This window comes from Pan paniscus, chromosome 2 (genome assembly GCF_029289425.2).
Source record: "Pan paniscus chromosome 2, NHGRI_mPanPan1-v2.0_pri, whole genome shotgun sequence".
Taxonomy (NCBI): Eukaryota; Metazoa; Chordata; class Mammalia; order Primates; family Hominidae; genus Pan; species Pan paniscus.
Window position 1 is genome coordinate 113127991 of NC_085926.1, and position 19956 is coordinate 113147946.

A 19956-nucleotide genomic window follows, 5' to 3' on the forward strand; every position below is an offset into this window, starting at 1 on the left:
CTGAAATGTATACACCGCCACGCAGTGAGGAAACTTGACTTTAGCACCCTTTTGGTATTTTTAATAGAAAAAACAGTGGAGAAGATTTTCACATGTCTAGAAAGGTAACATGTTCAACTTAGGTTTGGCCAATGCTGATTCTGAGGACAATACTACACCCGCAAGCTTCCAAACTACTTCCTGATTCATTCAGATTTTTATTGGAGAGCTGTCATCCTGCTACTGACCTCATTCAACGCAGTTCGGAGTGAGAGATCAGCGGATTACCGCGCTAGGTACCGTAGCTGTACGCCATATTGTGTTTTTCGCTAATGTTTAGTTTGTGTGTGTGCCTAGCATATGTTTGTGCAAGTGTGTTTATCAATAGAACTTTTAGAAAATCCCTGCCTCCTGCCTCTTCAGCATCCTTAAAAAGGATAACAGCTGGGGGCGGGGGGTGGGGGGAGGACCCAAAAGCCACACAGACAGGAATGCATTAAACAGTGTACGAGAGACGGCATTTGTTTTAAACTTTCAAGAACCTTCCAACCATTTTTATATCAGGAATCAAAAAGTGTTAACATGTTTTAATGTTTCCGAAGTGGCCCAAAGAAGAGAAAGAAGGAAAGGTGTGTCTTCCCTTCCCAAGCCCCCTCCTCTCTAGTCGTAGAAGCGAAGCAGGCGGGGGCCGGGAGCTCCGGCGTCTGGAGAGACATCCAGCGGCTGTGGGGCCAGGACACCTCCTGCCCCCCAGTTCTCTGAAGACGCTCCAGAGACCGCGAGAGCCACGGCAAGCGGGGGAGGGCGAGGAGGGAGGGGGCAGAAGACAAGCGGGCGCCTCTAGCAGCTCCTGAGCCCCGGCTAGTCCCCCTCAGCTCCTCTTCTTGGAAGCAGCGGCTCCAGGCGCAGGGAGTAGAGAGAAGAAGGCAGAAGACACGTTTCCAGCTGCGGGACGTCCCGCCCGCCCCGCCACCCTCCGACCCTCCCGCGCCTCCCTCCCGCCTCCCCGCCGGGTCGGGCGAGGCAGCCGCCGGGCGCTAAGAAGGGCGCCGGGGGAGGGGGCGCGGGCGGGGCGGGGCGGGGCGCGGAGGCGCGCGCGCTCGTCCAGCTCAGGGCCCGCTGGCTCGCCGCTCTGTAACTCGCTCCCCCCACCCCACCCCGCTCCCCTCCTTCCCAGTCCCGCCGCCCCCCACTCCAGGCGCCTCGCAGACGCCTCATCCCCCTCGGCACGCACACACTCCTCCCTCTCTCCCGCCCGTCCCACAACAAATTAGAGTTTTTGGCATTACCTCCTCGCGCTCTTTAATCTTCTTTCCTCAACTCCTAAACTTCCCCCCGCCCCTACTTCTTCGGCAGAAGGCCCACATTGGACGCTTCACTCCGCGAACCCTCTGTCTCTCCCCGCTATAGGATTGCTCTCACGCCAATCTTGGCTTCAGTGAGCCAATGAGAATGGGACGCCCCTCGTGAGGTTGCCGCCCATAAACAAAATGCACTCTTCCTTCTCCCCTCCGCCCCCCCGTCCCCGCCCCTTTCTTCCTCTTCCCTCATCTCTGTCACCTTCGATTGGGCTAAAAGAGGCCCAATCCGCTATCTCAAACATCCATTGGGACGCGGAAACTTCGCTCAGAGAAGTATTAACAGGCGATTGGTGGACAATCCTTCCACTTCGCCCACCCCCACAACCCCCTCCCCCCGCCGCACCTTCACCCACTCTGAAAAGGTCAATCGTATCTCGTTGTTCAGTGATCCGGGAGGTGGAAGGCTATTGGTTCAGGGAGCCCGTCAGACCGGACTGGAGTGAGCCATGATTGGTCGACACAGGCGCAATCAGGTTAGGTTGCTTACTCCTCCGCTCCTCCCTCCTTTTCCTCCACGCCCCATCTCCCCCACCCCCTACTGCTTTTACTTTCTACGCATTTCTATTTCCTCCTTTATTTATTTATTTGTGATAAACTTAAATGACCCGGCGACGGAGGCGGTACTCTAGGAGAAGGCTGAGGATGACGAGCGGCGGCCTGGGGCCAATTGCCGAGAGGGCTGCGGGGTGAGGGGCAGCGGCGGTGGCCAGTGAGAGGCAGGTGTCTGGAGCGCGCTGGGCCTGTGGAGCCGGGATGCCCCAGCGGAGGCGGCGGTTACCCGCTGTCTGGCGCGGCGAGCTGCGCCGGGGGAGCCGCGGGAGCGGAGAAGGGGGTGTCGCTGTCTTGGACAGCTGAGGCAGCGGGATGGAGGCTGGATCCCGGGCGGCGGGTGGGAAAGCCGGAGGGAGGGTCTGGCTGGCGGCAGCGCGCAAGGCCGCACCGGGTCACGCTTGATTCCCGCGGAATGGGGCGCAGGTTGCCAGACCGGGTCCCCAGTGCTAGGGCTCAAGGAAGAATTTGTTCATGCAGAAGATTTAGAAAAATACTATGTAAAACAGTTTGGAGTAAGCCTCCCTTAATATAAATGAGATTTATTATCCTGCCGGAAAAAGCAGATTATGTTTCTTATTACTGAACGCCTGAAGTACCAACGACCCAACCAGAGCCCACAGAATTCAATATCCTGGGTGGTAGAAGGAACAAATAAAGCAACACGGAAAATTAAGTGTGGTTCAAATGCTTCAATAAAATCTTCGTCCTCAACCATTTGTCATTCAACATAGCACTCCCCAGAGCCAAATTCTTACCAAATATTGGTCCAGTACTCAGGCATTGGAGAAAAAAATGAGGCTGAAGTCCAGCAGGAAGCCCAGGATAGATTCCTAAAAAGGATTCCTTACAAGGGCCAAGATGGGAGGGTTGGGGAAATCGCTTTTCACTATACAAAGAAAAAAAAATAATTACTGCCAAACTAAGTTGCACTTTTTTAGGCAGCTGATATAGCAATAGTTTGTCACAAAATAAGGGACTTTATCAAAAATACCATGCATGCAAAGAATACACTGTACTTGGGATTTGAAAATGACATTGTTTCTAGGACATGGATTTGATGTATAGTTTCCAATAGACTTAAGTCATCTGGATTTTAACCCAGGCTTCTTTGGAACGTACAGCATGCTTTCACATAAGATGCCTGGTTAGAGGTCTTTGACAGAAGCTAAGCAAAATAAATTGGCCCTGCTGAAAAAAAAAAAAACAGTAAGGGCCTTGACCTCATTAATACTATTAAAGCTATCTTGTGAGGATTATATGTATGAGGCTTTGAGAATCCAGAAAATTATTGTGTGTGGTGTCAAATTTGAAGTCTGGGAATTGCTAGTGAGTTTGGAAGCCAAAACACTTTTAAACTTATATATAAATCTTAGCTAAAAAGTGATATTGACTGGGTGCAGCGGCTCACACCTGTAATCCCAACACTTTAGGAGGCCAAGACAGGCGGAACACTTGAGGTCAGGAATTTGAGAGTAGCGTGGCCAACCTGGTGAAACCCCGTCTCTACTAAAAAATACAAAAATTAGCCGGATGTGGTGGCGCACACCCGTAATCCTAGCCACTAGGGAGACTGAGGCAGGAAAAATCGCTGGAACTCGAGGCAGAGCTTGCAGTGAGGCGAGATCGCACCACTGTACTCCAGCCTGGTGACAGAGCAAGACCCTGTCTCAAAAAAAAAGAAAAAAATGAAAAAGAAAAAAAATGATTTAGTAAGAATAATAAGTATTCCATACAGAACAATCAGCAGCGCATGAGAAAAATCAGTAAAATTTAACATTGGCGTTCACACAGTTACTCCTATAACTTCTCCAAGGAGCAATGACCACTCCTTCCAAGTCAGTGTTAAAACTTGTTGTTTTCAACAAAATTTTAAAGGTATTATTCAACCTATTGGCATGAGAGTTAAGATTATGATAGGGCACACTAGGAAAGCAGTGCAAGATATTCTAATTCAAATAATAATGATAAGGTGAAGCCCTAGGTATTACTGCCCCTATTTAAGGTAGTAGTTATGTCCTGTTCGTGTGATATTAGAAACTGGAATTAGAATCTTTCTGCCTCTAAGAAATCCCTCAATTTTCATATTTACATTACACATCTACATACCTTGATCACACTCAGAAACAAACACCCCAAAAGATGTACCAAGAATTCCATAATTATGTCAAGGATCAAGAGAGATGTTTTCTTGGTTAGCAAATAGCAGAATTGAGAAAAAGAATAAAATAAGCAAGATGTGGTAAGAAAGGAAGGGAAGATAATACAAAAAAACAGCTGGGTGTGGTGGCGCGCGCCTGTAGTCCCAGCTACTCGGTAGGCTGAAGCAGGAGGATCTCTTGAACCCGGGAGCTGGAGGTTGCAGTGAGCCCAGATTGCACCACTGCCTCCAGCCTGGCGACAGAGCGAGACTCCGTCTCAAAAACACGGAAGGGAAGATGATGAAGAAGGCAAGATTGATAAAAAATGAAAATACAAGTGACTGCTTAGAGAAGAATTTTAAGACTTTTATACTTCTTTTAGTCCATTAGTCTACCTATTGCCTTCACAGATTATAGTTTACAGTTCCCAAGGCTCCAGAAGAGGCCAAACTAGTAGCAAATGTAATCTACTTACGTTACTAATGAGGACATAGACTTCGAATATTTTATCCAGCGTCACAAGTAGCAGAGCTTGTTTTCAAACTCAAGTCTGTCTGCCTCTTTCCACTATACTATTTACTCATTCAACAAGTACTAAGTGTGTATCTTCATACTAACTATAATTATTGGACATTTAAGATGCCAGGAACTTAGCAACTAAGCATAAGAATTGGCATTTTTCTCCAAAGACTTGACTGTGTCTTGGAAGAGAGAAATAAAGGGATGAATTATGCTGCATACACATATGGCATATACAGCACAGGAATACATAGCAAAGAATGCCTAACTCTTAAGCAGCTGAAAATATTTGTAACACCCTGAACTGATCACTATACTGAATTCAAAAGTTAATCAAATCAGGTCTTGCTCCCCAGGGACTTACATTTTAATAAGGGCACTAATGAGACATATATATGTGTGTGTGTATATATATATATATACACACACACACACGTATACATGTATACATATATAGTGTGTGTATATGTATATATATATACACACACACACACATATATATATACACTAGCCAAATGGAAAGAATAATAGAATAAATAGTACACCTTGAAGAGTGGAAGTACAAAATCAGGGAAGCAGCAACTTTTGAGATTTTTTTTTCAGTATCTGTTAGAGAATTTTCCATCCATACACACACACAACCACATATGAAATACATGTCACTTCATATTTTTGCCATTTGCCTAAAGACAGGTACTACTTTTCTATACATGAGCTCATTAATAACCTGAGCAGATAACAGCCAATAAAACAATATTAAAGGAAAAAGTCTTTTTTCGTAATGAAAGAAAATTGAATTAGACCTCAAAATTTGTCAGAAAAATGTGCAAAAAATTAAGATTAGACAATTTACATCCAAAGCAACTTAAAAGAGGTTTCTATAAATCCTTGTGTAATTCAGATGTGAGACAAGTTATTCTGCACCTGGAAACTTATCTAAAATTTGCCTTTAACCTCCAAATCCACATTATGGTAGAAATCTGAGGCCCTTATTTCACTGGATTTGCAGGGGCCTGTGTTTTCCTGGTTTTCTGTACACCCACATTTTCATTTCCATTCAGTTTTCTCTTCTACACCAAGCCATTGATTTACATGGGAAATTCACATCAGAACCAAGATCGGTTTCAAACAAACCCTCACTCACATAATGAGAATATAATGGAATTGACTGAAGAATGAGATGTTATAGAAAGGAGAATAGGAGAAAAGGAAAAAGAAAAGATGAAATTTATTAATGGTGAGGTATACTGATTAGATGAACTGAACATGGAAACAGAACAGAACCCAGAAATCAGTTCATGCATAAATGTCAGTTTGATTATGTTACAGATTGGCAACACAGATTACTGGGAGAAAAGAGACTATTCAGTACGTGGTATTGGGGAAATGGAAGAACAAAGAACTTGGATCTTTAGTTTATACAGCATACACAAATCAATTTTAGGTACTTTAGGAACTAGATTATGTGTTCAATCTGTAAATAGAAGGTAGGAACTGTAATTAGTAGTTCTACTGGAATTACATAAGTGGATTTGGGGAGGAGCAGTCCGTGAAAGGAGCACAGGATAAATAAAACAAATGTCCAGCATAACAAAGGCCCAGGGACTTTCTTAAGACCCAGCTGTGCCTAAGACCAGCTGTAACCCCTGTCATTCCTATTACCACAAGCCAATGACATTTCTTTCAGTTGGTTAGGATTGTTTGAATTGGGTTTGTGTCACTTGGAATTTGACATTTGTAAGTCTTAGTTGATGTCTATAAATAATTGTACAGTTTTATTTACGTAGATGTACAGTGTTTCAAAATCATTATAAATGTTTTACAGTTTTTTTACACAATTGTAAAAAGGAGATTTTTTCCATTACATTTTCTCTTACTGCTCCTGTATGAGAAAACTACTTATTTTTACATAAAAATTTTGTATCCATACATCTTTATGAACTTTTATTACTTATCATTTATTAGTTGATTCTCTTGGTTGTTGACATCCATTTTGTCTCCTAATGGTGATAGTTTTTTTCTCTCTTTTCAGTGTTTGTTACCTATTGTTTTTTTTCTTATTTTGTTGGTGATATGGTTTGGCTGTCTGTCCCCATTCCAATCTCATCTGGTAACTCCCATACTTCACACGTGTTATGGGAGGTACCCGGTGGGAGATGATTGAATCATTGGGGTGGTGGGTCTTTTCCCTGCTGTTCTCATGATAGTGAATGGGTCTCACGAGATCCAATGGTGTCAAAAATGGGAGTTTCTCTGCACAAGCTCTCTCTTTGCCTACAGCCATCCATGTAAGATGTTACTTACTCCTCCTTGCCTTCCACCATGATTGTGAGGCCTCCCAAGCCATGTGGAACTGTAAGTCTCATTAAACCTTTTTCTTTGGTAAATTGCAGAGTCTTGGGTATGTCTTTATCAGCAGCATGGAAACGGACTAATACAGTTGGCCAGAACTGCAGAGTATTGACTAGTACTTATGGGAGTATGCATCTTTGTCTTATTTCTGAATTTTTGATATCACATCTCTAAGTAGTTTTTGGCTGAAAATTTGATTAAAAGTTTCTATATATTCACAGCTTGCATTGTATTTAAAAAATTACCAATGAATATTAAATTTTATCAAATACTTTTTCTAAATGTATAAAATAAACATAGTTATTATTTATTCTGTTAATAGACTGAATTATAATGATAGATTTACTGATGAACCATCCTTCCATTCCTAGATAAAACTCTTTAGTTTTATTACTATTTTAATGAGTATATGTTTAATTTACTAATATTTTTATTTTGGAATTTGCTGACTTTATAAGTGAGATTGAGTTCCTAAGTGGGATGGACCTGTGCAATCTTCATCCAATTTTGGGATTTGTATTAGGCTAGCTTCATAGAATTAGTCAGGAGAATTTTGTCATGTACAGTGCTCTCGAGCTGATAAAGCTCATCTGTAAAACCATCTTGGCCAATGGGCTTTCTTTTTTTTTTTTTTTTTTTTTTAAGATACATCTTGTCTTCTCAATTCTATAGTTTTTGGTCACAGTAATTTTCAATCTCTTTCTGAGTCCTTTTAATCATTTAATTTTTCTTAGAAACATATTCCTTTTTTTCTAGATTGTCAAATTTATTTATATAAAATCTGCATAGTATTATTTTAGTTATAAATCACTTTTTAAAAAGTGACCATAATTGGTGTCTGTAACAGTACTATATTTCCTTGTGAGCAGATTATTTTATTTTTGTACTTGTTTATATAATTGTATTTGCAACAATTTTGTGTTGTTTGGCTTTTGATGTTTTAGCTACATGCATCTGAATCCTATTCCTACATTTGGGGAATTTTCAAATTTTATACCTTATCTATTGCTGCACTCCAAACCACTCCAAAACAACAGCCATTTTATATGTTCCTGATTATCCAAGTTAGTAGTTTGGGCTAGGTTCAGCTGAGTGGTCCTTCTACTCTTGCCACTTATGAATTTGAGCCTTTGTTCCAGATCACACAAGCATCAAAAGTTTCACTTGTTCCTCTTTATGCTATTGGAGTCCCTCTGTTTATGGCAAGCCTTACCCTCAGTCCCTGCACAGACTCAACAGATACTCCCCCAGGGAAAAAAGTAGTTGAAAAATTCAGCTTACCCAGGAAAAGCGCTTATCTGTCTGGTGTGTTAGTTCATCAATTTCTTTGACTGTAACGCTCCTGCTTCTCTGTTATGAAGATCCTTGTGATTACATTAGGCCCGCCTGGATAATCCAGGATATTTTCCCCATTTCAAGATCCTTAACTTACTCACATCTGCACAGTCCCTTTTAGCATGTAACACATTCACAGGTTCCAAGGATTCAAATGTTGACATCTTTTGAGGGAGAGGGCTATTATTCGGCGTACCACGGAAGGCCTGTTACCACTCTTATTATTACACTCTCAAAAAGCCCAAGGAATACCGGGCCATCATTTTTTAAATTGGACTTAATTTTCTAGACACAAGTCCCTACGTCTTAACAACAATCCTTGGGTATATCTTTCTTATATTGCAATTCTATAACCCAAGGACTGAACTACTGAATTTCTGTAACTGAAGGATTTCTGGACTTTTTCTTAATGTGTACGTCTTTGAGGGTTGGTGTGGATGAAGCAGGGATGGCAAATAGTATTTGTACATTACTATATGCTTTTAAGAAAGCAGGCCACAATTTTTCAAAGTCATGCTACAAGTTTCAGTGTGGAAAGAGCTCCATTTATCAAAGATTTAGTACATATTTCTCACACATGAATGGAAAATTCTCGTCAAAAATTTCAGCCAGGAAGCTAGGGTTAGAGGAAAAGCAATGAACTCCACCAAGGTCCTTCTTTGTCTCCCTGCAGTAAGCCCTTTCTCTAACAAAGAGCTATTTTATTGATTTATTTATTTTTGTCTATTTGTAATTGACAGAAAGGAGCAAAAAGACCTTTGCTAACTTGTTTTGTTTTTAAGAATGTGGATCTACATTATGACAGAGGTCACTAACTTTCCAAGCCATGTCAAAAGCAGATCATGCCTCTAGTTAAAGAAATACTAAACATCACCACCTGGTAGGGGAAAACATAAAGGAAATTTAAGAGACTAGTTCCTTTTTGCAAACTGTATACCCAAGATGATGTGTGCAGAAAATTAACCTGCTCTGTGTTAAATCTCCAGAGAAGATTTGTTTAAAATCTCTTTTAGTAACTCCAATGTTTTTTCAACATCTTAGAATTTCAGTGTTTCCATGTTTGTGAAATGCTCCTGGGTGAATGATATTCTAAATGCCAAGGACACTGAAAGTTTCAAAACAGGTTGCCTTCCTGAGATCCAAATTTAAATAACCATCCTCATAAAAATCTTTGGAAAATACTGAAGCTACAAAGGAAAATAATAATAAACTTTTAAGTTTGAGGATTGGACATTTTGAGAAAATATATATGATGACTATTTATAACACCTTTTGCAGGTATACAATAAATTTGTTGGTTTAAGAATATACAAGTATATTATGTTTAACTTGGTTTTATTGGCATATTTAGAGAGATCATAAACCCCCCAAAATTGAAAAAAGGTATCCTTCCAGTTTTAAAACAAGGTCACCATGAAAAATATTTCCCTTGCCTTCTAATTTTACTATTTCCTCCAAGCCTTCATAGATTATACTCTTTGCAAATAATATTCAAAATTGTGAGGCTGCAGCGCTGTCATTTTGAATGGAAAACATTCACTGGATCCATACACGTTTGTTATTTTGGCCAGTACTGATAAATTATAAGTCGGAAGACTGGTTTTGGAGCCCAGAGTTTTAAAAATGTCCAAGGATTTTATTGAAAAACTAATATTACTGAAAGTATATAAGAAGTAATAAGTATGTAAGTAAGAAAGTATGTGAGAAGTAAGCACTTGTACTGGTTATTTTACTAGAAAGGTGTCCTGATCCAGACTCAAAAGAGGGTTATTGGATTTTATGCAAGAAAGAATTCAGGTGAGTTCACAGAATAAAGTGAAAGCAAGTGTATTAAGAAAATAAAGGAATAAAAGAAGGGCTGCTGCTTCATAGAATATCCCCCAGGGCCTACTGGTGGCCATTTTTATGGTTATTTCTTTATTATATGCTAAACAAGGGGTGGATTATTTATGAGTTTCCCAGGAAAGGGGCAGGGATTTCCTGGAACTGAGGGTTAGAACATATATGATATTTTTCAGACATTACCATGACATTTGTAAAGTGTCATAGTGCTGGCCAGAGTGTCTTTTAGCATGCTAATACATTATAATTAACATAATGAGCAGTGAGGATGACCGGAGGTCACTTTCATTATCATCTGGGATTTGGCAGGTTTTGGATGGCTTCTTTACTGCATCCTGTTTTATCAATGCGGTCTTTGTGACCTGTATCATGTGCAGGCCTTCTATCTCATCCTGTGACTAAGAATGCCTAACCTGCTGGAAATGCAGCCCAGCCCGTCTCAGCTTCATTGTACCCAGCCCTGATTCAAGATGGAGCTGCTCTGGTTCAAAAGCTTCTGAGAGTTATATTTTTAGGACATTGGGATGATTTTGATCTGAGGGACAAGCAAAGGAGTGGTTCCTTACAAAAAACAGATTCAGGAGTGTATAAATAATCAGAGCCCTTCCTGCCTCTTCTACTTCTTTTCAATCCTCAGACATTTTAGTGTCCCCCCCATCAGTAGCGTAAGACAGGTGATATGGTTTGACTGTCTGCTCCTAAATCTCATCTTGAATTTTAGTTCCCATAAACCCCTTATGTCATGGGAGGGACCCAGTGGGAGGTAATTGAATCATTGGGCTGGTTATCCCCATGCTGTTCTTGTGATAGTGAGTTCTCATGAGATCTGTTGGTTTTATAAGGGGCTCTTCCCCCTTTGGTTGGCACTTCACTCCTCCGCTGCCCTGTGAAGAGGTGCCTTTTGCCATGATTCTGAGTTACCTCAGGCCTCCCTAGCCACATGGAACTGTGTGTCAACCTCTTTCCTTTATAAATTCCCCAGTCACAGGTATGTCTTTATGAGCAGCATGAGAATGAATGAATACAGTAAATTTGCACCGAGGTAATGGGGTGCTGCTATAAAGATACCCAAAAATGTGGAAGTGACTTTGAAACTGGGTAACAGGCAGAGGTTGGAACAGTTTGGAGGGCTCAGAAGACAGGAAAATGTGGGAAAGTTTGGAACTTCCTAGAGACTTAGAGGGTTCAGAAGACAAGAAGATGTGGGAAAGTTTGGAATTTCCTAGAGACTTGTTAAATGGCTTTAACCAAAATGCTGATAGTGATCCAGACAATGAAGTCCAGGCTAAGGTGGTCTCAGATGGAGATGAGGAACTTGTTGGGAACTGGAGGAAGGTGACTTTTGCTATGCTTTAGCAAAGAGACTGGTGGCCTTTTGCCCCCACCCTAGAGATCTGTGGAACTTTGAACTTGAGAGAGATGATTTAGGGTATTTGGCAGAAGAAATTTCCAAGTGGCAAAGTGTTCAAGAGGAAGCAGACCATAAAAGTTTGGAGAATTTGCAGCTTGATGATGTGATAGAAAAGAAAAACTCACTTTCTGGTGAGAAATTCAAGCTGGCTGCATAAATTTCCATAAGCAATGAGGATCTCAATGTTAATCACCGAGACAATGGGGAAAATGTCTCCAGGGCAAGTCTGAGACCTTTGCGATAGCCCCTTCCATGACAGGCCTAGAAACCTAGGAGAGAAATATGGCTTCCTGGGCCAGGCCCAGAGTCCCCCTGCTCTGTGCAGCCTCCAGACATGGTGCCCTGCATCCCAGCTGCTTCAGCTCCATCTGTGGCTATAAGGGACCAAGGTATACCTCAGGCCATTGCTTCAGAGGGTGCAAGCCTCAAGCCTTGGCAGCTTACACATGGTGTTGGGCCCACAGGTGCACAGAAGTCAAGAATTAGGATGGGGAACCTCCACCTAGATTTCAGAGGATGTGTGGAAATACCTGGATGTCCAGGCAGAGGTATGCTGCAGGGGTGGAGCCTTCATGGAGAACCTCTGCTAGGGCAGTGCAGAAGGGAAATGTAGGGTGGGAGCCACCACACAGAGTCCCCACTGGGGCACTGCCTAGTGGAGCTGTGAGAAGAGGGCCACCGTCCTTCAGACCCCAGAGTAGAAGATCCACTGACAGATTGCCCCACGTGCCTGGAAAAGCCACAGACACTCAATGCCAGCCTGTAAAAGCAGCCCGGAGGGGGGCTGTACCCTGCAAAGCCACAGGGGCAGAGTTGCCCAAGGCCATGGGAGACCACCTCTTGCATCAGCATCATCTGGATGTGAGACATGGAGTGAAAGGAGATCATTTTAAAACTTTAAGGTTTAATGACTGCCCTATTGGATTTCTGACTTGCATAGGGCCTGTAGCCCCTTTGTTTTGGCCAATTTCTCCCATTTGGAACAGGTGTATTTACTCAATGCCTATACCCTCATTCTATGTAGGAAGTAACTAACTTGCTTTCAATTTTCCAGGCTCGTAGGCGGAAGGGACTTACCTTGTCTCAGATGAGACTTTGGACTTGAATTTTTTGGTTAATACTGGAATAAGCTAAGACTTTGTGGGGACTGTTGGAAAAGCATGATTGTATTTTGAAATGTGAGGATGTCAGATTTGGGAGGCGCCAGGGGTGGAATGATATGGTTTGGCTGCGTCCCCACCCAAATCTTATCTAGAATTATAGTTCCCATAATCCCCGTATGTCATGGGAGTGATCCAGTGGGAGGTAATTGAATCATGGGTGGGGGGGGTGCGGTTACTGCCATGCTGTTCTCATGATACTGAATGAGTTTTCACAAGATCTGATGGTTTTATAATAGGCTGTTCCCCCTTCACTTGGCACTTCTCTCTCTTGCTGCCCTGTGAAGAGGTGCCTTCCACCACGATTGTAAGTTTCTTGAGGCCTTCCTAGCCATGTGGAACTGTGAGTCAGTTAAACCTGTCTTCTTTATAAATTACCTAGTTTTGGGTATTTCTTCACTGCAGTGTGAAAGGGTCCCCAACCCCTGGGCTGAGGACTGGTACTGGTCCGTGACCTGTTAGGAACTGGGCTGCACAAGCAGGAGGTGAACAGTGGGTGATTGCGCATTACCTCTGAGCTCCACCTTCTTTCAGATTAGCAGCAACCTTAGATTCTCATAGAAGCATGAACCCTATTGTGAACTGCACATGCAAGAGATCAAGGTTGCCTGCTCCTTATGAAAATCTAATGCCTGATGATCTGAGGTGGAACAGCTTCATCCTGGAACCATCCTCCCACCCCTCTCCCTGTCCATGAAAAAACTGTCTTCCACAAAACTGGTCCCTGGTGCCAAAAATGTTGGGGACTACTGGTGTAAGAGATCTAGAACATACATATGCCAGAAGTAAATTTGATTTCCTCCGTAGAGATAGAAGACCAAAGGAAAGTGATGAAAGACCAGAGACCCAATTCCTGATTCTCGTTATCAGCACCTTGATTTACTTTGATGTATACATAGTGGATGGGTGCTTGCTTTTTTGTTTATACTATAATGTAATATAACATTTTGATTTGGTGAGAATGCAGAGCACATATCTTAAAATTTTCACTTCAATACATTATTATTTGCATTTATATAAGATGACTTAAGTATGATTTTTATATGGTATAAGTATTTTTTCAAAAAAGTCTTTTTTCTATTCTACCTTATGGCCAATAGAAGTCTGAACTGTAACCTTAAGTTATTTATATAGTGAACAAATATTTTCTGGGAACTTCTTTTTTTTTTTTTTTTTTTTTGAGATGGAGTCTTGCTATGTCGCCAGGCTGGAGTGCAGTGGCACTATCTCAGCTCACTGCAACCTCCACCTCCTGGGTTCAAGTGACTGTCCTGCCTAAGCCTCCGGAGTAGCTGGGATTACAGGTATGCATCACCACACCCAGCTAATTTTTGTATTTTTAGTAGAGACAGGGTTTCAACACATTGGCCAGGATGGTCTCGATCTCCTGACCTCGTGATCTGCCCACCTTGGCCTCCCAAAGTGCTGGGATTACAGGCATGAGCCACCATGCCTGACCGGGAATTTCTTAATTTCACTAAATATTTAGTGTATAATGACAAATTAGTCAGGGTGCTCGCCCTTATGGATCACATGGTCTACTGAAAGAAATGTGATAATTCTATTATAGTCTAATAAGGGCCATGATGGAGGTATGTTTTAATACCTAACATTTATTGAATGCTTACTCAGTGCCTAGGTTCTACATATATGATTAATTCTTACAATTACTTTATGAGTTAGATACAATTACTGTCTCCATTAATGCAAATGAGAAACTGAGGCTTAGAGAGATTAAAAGCATAGAGAATTTGAGTAATGTCAAATAATTTACTATGACTGACATTTAGATTATGGTAGAGGTATCCTTTATTGTGGAATGGAATTGACTCATGAGATTAGTTTTCATAGGCTGGTTGAAATATCACCTAATATAGCTAATCTCTGTTTCAATTTCAGTTTTAATCATCACACTGTGGTCTGCTTGTCTGACTCCCTTGATACAATGTGCTGCCCATTCGTTAGGGCCTGAGAGTGGCAGCAGCAGAGGCCAAGGGAGGTATGGAGAGGGTAAGAAAACTCTTAAGAAAACAGGAGCTAAAGTTCCTGTAACAATAATAGATGCATGGAAGAAAAGAAAATCCTAAAGTAGGATCCTCCCATGAAGAAAGCAAAGAGAGGAGATTTCTTAAAACAATAACAATAAGGTAAAAAATGAAGCCACAGGGATGCCAAACCCCTTTGCCATATTGGAAGTTTTAGCCCTTAACATTGGAACCCAGCAATGCTTTTAACCTTGATCTACATAATCTTTCTTCATTTCATGGTTTTGGTGAAAGAGGAAGCCTCAAGCCTCCTTTGAAGCCTGCAATGTAGTACAAATAATAATCATCCTATGGAAGCATATAGAATAGGCATTAACTAGGTATTAAGGGTGACGGAATTAATTTATTTAAGCCATTTTCAAACTTTCTCTGTATTTTTTTAGTCAATACTATCATTTAAAGTAGTGAATTGGTGATTTGGGCTGAATAATAAATTTAGTTTTTCTGACTAGTGGCTATATTACACTCAATTTAGTTCTGAACGACCATTATATTTATTTCTTTGTTTTATTTTCAAATCTAGTTCCCATGGTGGTCCCCTTTTACTGAGAAAATAATCAGATAATCATTTCAGAGCCACTAAATTGTACAAACCAGAAACACTATTGAATTAGTCAGAACTCCACATTTGCAAGTAGAAGAAACCCAACTCAGATTAATTTAAATAAGAAAGGATACTGCATTAATTTACAATGAAGAAGGGACCTCCAGTGATGTCACCAGCAATCAATCTATCCTGCTTTCTTTCCCAGTGCTGCTTTGCTTCACTTCGACTTTATTCTCCGGTGAGCACTCGCCATGTAATGGCAAAGATGTTAATGAAAACTTTAGGCATATATTACATGATCTTCATCACAAACTCTTTAAATAATAAATGTATTGGTTCACATAACAGCTAAAAATCCAGATGTAGTGAAGCTTTGGATGTGGTTTGATCAAACTCTCTGGGATTCTCTTAGCTCTTCTTTATGTGTCAGCTGTAGCTGTAATGGTTCTAGTCCTCACAGATGCACACTACATCAATCAGACCAAGAAACAAATCTTTCCCCTCAGTTATTGACAGAAGTCCTGTATTTCATTCTGTGGGGACCAATTTAGGTCATTGCCCATCCTGGACTCAATATCTAGGGAAAGAGGGATAAGAGCTCTCTTGACAGATTGGCTTATACTAAACAGGATAAGCCACCTCTGGACTTGAGGGTTGTGTCTGTTCTACTAAAGTCAAATGGCTGCCATATAATGAGTGAGAAGTGAGGTGGATACTGGATAATGTAATACTCATGATCCCAGAAAGATAGAATGCATATTTCTCTATTGTTTCAGCAAAAGTCCTGGAGGCGCTTCCCATTGGGGAAGTTCCCACTGGTTGATTCAAGCTTCAAGCTCATCTAGGTCCAATTGAACTAAAAGTAGGGTGAGTGAGTCTCCATAGGCAGAAAGTAGTATTGGGATCAAGCCAAACAATATTTGTGTGTGATAATATGCTTGTAGACCACGTCTCCACTTGCCCTATGTTATATCCTTGGTGAAAATAAATCTTGTCTACTGCCATGGACACAGAGACTAGAAAAATTACATTTCAGAATTCTTGAACAGTAACAGCTGAATTTTTATTTAGAATATGAAATGATTAGATAATATTTTCTAATGGAAGGGAAAATTGGATATTTCTAGAAGTAGCATTTCTTAGAATGAAACAGTATCTGTTTTTCTGGAAATGAAAGGTACAAAAGAATAAATCATGTTTTGAAAGAAATTGGTAGAAAAAGTTTCTCTCAATTGTTTCATAAGATGTAAGATTTAGCATGGCTTTCAAAGGACAGAAAGGCAGTGGTGACTGATATGTGGACTTCAATCTAATAAGAAAGGACACGCAGGAGAGTCTCTGAGATTAGGAAGAATAATTAGGCAAAATTTTTAATTAGAAAAAATAGCAAGTATTTTGATCCTGAATACATTTTTAAAATATATTGTTGCCTTTCTTGTTTCTGTTTTGAATATTTTTTAAGTTAAAGTTGAATTTTAAAAGTTGTAAAACTTTTAAATTCAGTTTCAGATTCAAGTATAGACTTAAAGAGAAGGATCAAAGTTGTAAGATGTAATTTAAGAATATTGCTAAATAAAATACTTCTGAGGTAACCTGCCTTTGATTTATCTTTTCTATTAAAGATTTATACCTTGAAATGTCAAAATAGCATAGACTTGAGAAAAATTTAAGCCTTGTAGAGTTACTCTGTATACTTACCTATAACAAGCCTCTAGCGAGCTGGCAGAATGCAGTGTGCAGATGAAGGCTGAGAGATAATATCCCACCTCTTCTGCTTCAGCTTCCCAGAGTGGGTGTGGCTAGTGGAGGGGAGTTCATACAACTGACAATATGCTTGCCCAATATTTTCTGGCTAACCCTCATTTCTCACAATGACTCTTTGTAGGTTTTTTTGTTGTTGTTGTTTTTCATTTCACCTCCAGGTATGATTTTTATTTGTGCAAAGAACTGAGGGATGAAAAGTTTTGCCAGCAGATATTTGGTGTTGTGAACACATAGAAGTGGTCTAAGGAAGTTACTGGCCTAGTCTCTGCTCTAGTGGAGGTAAGTCAAATGCTGGAGAAAATAATAGATTAGTTAAACTATTCTGTTCTTTCTGCTGTCAAGGAAGCCATCTTGTAGGACATCCCACACCTGAAAGAAAGAATTCAGCTGTAATTTTTGAAAATAGCACATAACAAATACATTTTGGTATAATTTTAAAATTGATTTTAGAGAGAATTTTGGGACTGCTGTCAATCCAATTTATGTTTTTCCTGAGGATCTCAATGTGTTAGATGTCTGTGTTAGCTTCCTGGAGAAGATAGATATTTCTGCTGTTAAGGAGCTAATAGTCTCACTAGATAGGAAGACAGGCATACAACATGCAACAAAAGACACAATAGAGCATGTAATCAATGGCTGTTTTGTTAGTTATTTTAATTTCCAGTCATGGACTTACTGGGGGTTTTTATTAGAATTCATTTAGTGATAAGAGAGATGGGATGTCATGGAGCTCCAGAGTAAAAGTTCGTGCCACACATGAATAGGAAGATAGGAGCTGGAGGCTTGTTCTGGATTCAAGGGAGCTTGAAGGATCCCTGCACCAGTGGTCTACCATTGACATACTGTGGCTACTCTCTGAGGTTACTTTTCTCTCTGTCTTCTACCCCCTACTCCTGTTCTAGAGCTCAAGTTCAAATTTCTGAGACTAAATCTGTTTGACATAGCTAATTATTCAAATCTCATTTAGGCTGAGCTTTCTCACCCAGCCACTGGCTAATGGGTGAATTAGCTGGTGTTGTGTCAGGTGACTGTTCCTGACTTCCTTATCTGTGGCCAGGGGTGTTTCTTAGAATTGGGGATGGGGGAGTGTGATCTCTGATGAAGGACACAACTCCCTTGGGATGCCCCTTCCACAGTGCTGTGTGTTAGTGTGTGGCAGGGTCCCATAACCAACACAAAAACTGCAGTAAGCATGTAGCTAGTAAATTCTCTGGGAGATCAAAGAACAAAGTATTTGATGTGGAATTGATAACCTAATGAGACTCCATGTTAAGGAAGGATTGGCACCATGTCCTGAATGATCAACAATAATCTAATTTAAAAGAGTAGGGAGAAGAGAATCTAATATAAAAGTATTGGCCTGGATAATAATTACAAGCAGGCCTTATCTTTACCCATTTTTTAATATAACTTTAAAAAATTTGACTGGGAGCCCAAAAACGCTCATAGCATTTAATTAGTCTGATTAGCACTAATTTTCTGGTTCTGGAGGTGAGGCCAGGAGCAGTTTTTTTCTCACCACTGAGTGGGTCTTTACACAAAGATATGTCTCAGGGTAGAGATTAATATAAGCTGACTTTTGGCCACTTCCTGCCTCACAGAAATTAGACAGGAAGCTTCCTAGCAAAGAGACAGAGTTAAGAAATACAGTTTCTTACCACTCCAGGAAAGGTACATATTAATTCCCTTTGCTTCTGCATCCACTGGTAGAAGCCATATTCGCCAACAGCTTTGCACTTCCATAGTATGGTTATTCTAAGCACCTAGGTGGAAACCAAGTTCTCTTACTGGACAGAACTCTTGTATTGGGCTACCTCATAAGTTGATAGCCACAGTAGAAGGTTGCTCTTGGATCAGATGCTGATTCCTGACTCAGTCAATGGTATGAAGGAGTGTGATTCTGTGGTTCACAGCAAGGAAAAGCTGTGGCAGTGTGGTAATTTGCATTAATGGAGTTATTTACTCATTCTGTATCTGTGCCATTTGCCATGGGATTTTGCATTCCTCCTGCTGAAGAGGCAGAATATATTTTCTCATTATTTGATTAAATTTTGTGCTTGGTCATGTGACTTATTTTGGCCAAAAGAATGACACATGCCAGAGTCTCAGTGAAGAGGACTTGTGTGTTTCTTCTTATCTTTGTGCATTTCTGCCATTGCCAAAGGAAAAACAGGCCTGTACCAGCTTTCTGGGCCAGAAAAGAATGAGAGACGTATAGGGTATACATAAGTGTTTCAGCTGGATCACCCCTATGGGCCCACCCTAGATCAGCTAACCTCTAGTGAACCAACTGATGTATGGGCTCAATAAGTACCACTGAGATTTAGGGGTCCTTTGTCACATAGCAAGAGTTAACTGACATAGGCAGATTTGCTCAAAATGAGTCTGTAGATTTGTTAGCTTTAACCAGAATGGGGATGTGGCCATAACAAGCCCTCAAGCTGCCAGACTTCACTCCAGCAAACAGGTGACTTCCTTAAAGCCCAAGACAGACTGTAAACAACCCACAAGACTCATCAAACCAAAACCTCTGATGAAGATGGTATCTTCTTACGTAAGTACACATACAAAAATTTCAATCCCTGTTGCTCTAGACTCTGAGTTTAGCTGATAAATCCAATGAAATAGAAAACCAGGGGTTAAAACCACAAGGAAAGGATGGTTAAAACCATCTATTAGAAGGGCAAGTCTATTTACTGGTAGCCGAGACCTTCTAATGTGTTTCCATAATATCAGGCAGCACTCATGGAAAGCTGTGGAAAATGTAGGACAACATGTCTATTTGACATAATCAGGAAATACACACAGATAAGGTATGACCTAGGTCAAAACCCAGAATCCAAGATCAGGACTCCTTTTGGGGAAGAATCTTGGCCTTATGAGGTTGGTTGGAAATGTCAGTGTAGCTGTTATAGTTTCCTGGAGTAGGTTTAGACTACACAGAGACTTTC

At 40.9% G+C, this 19956-nt stretch overlaps 1 protein-coding gene and 1 long non-coding RNA gene across 21 annotated transcripts in view; one reads left to right on the top strand and one right to left on the bottom strand.

Annotated features, from left to right (window-relative positions):
* The window catches only part of ZBTB20 (zinc finger and BTB domain containing 20), an 830234-nt gene extending 828833 nt beyond the window's left edge, over window positions 1-1401 (bottom strand). For 5 of the 19 annotated variants that reach the window (XM_063602516.1, XM_063602519.1, XM_063602521.1 and 2 more), the window contains exon 1: window positions 1269-1337. The gene's annotated coding sequence lies outside the window, so the exon portion shown is untranslated. Of the gene's footprint in view, window positions 1-1268 lie in introns of all 19 variants that reach the window. The other 14 variants (XM_063602515.1, XM_055110294.2, XM_055110297.2 and 11 more) reach the window with 8 other exon arrangements.
* The window catches only part of LOC117979731 (uncharacterized), a 117428-nt gene continuing 97546 nt past the window's right edge, over window positions 75-19956 (top strand). Inside the window, exon 1 of one of the 2 annotated variants that reach the window (XR_010111451.1) lies at window positions 75-275. This is a non-coding gene — a long non-coding RNA (uncharacterized LOC117979731). Of the gene's footprint in view, window positions 276-1640; window positions 1814-19956 lie in introns of those variants that run through there. The other variant, XR_010111450.1, reaches the window with a different exon arrangement.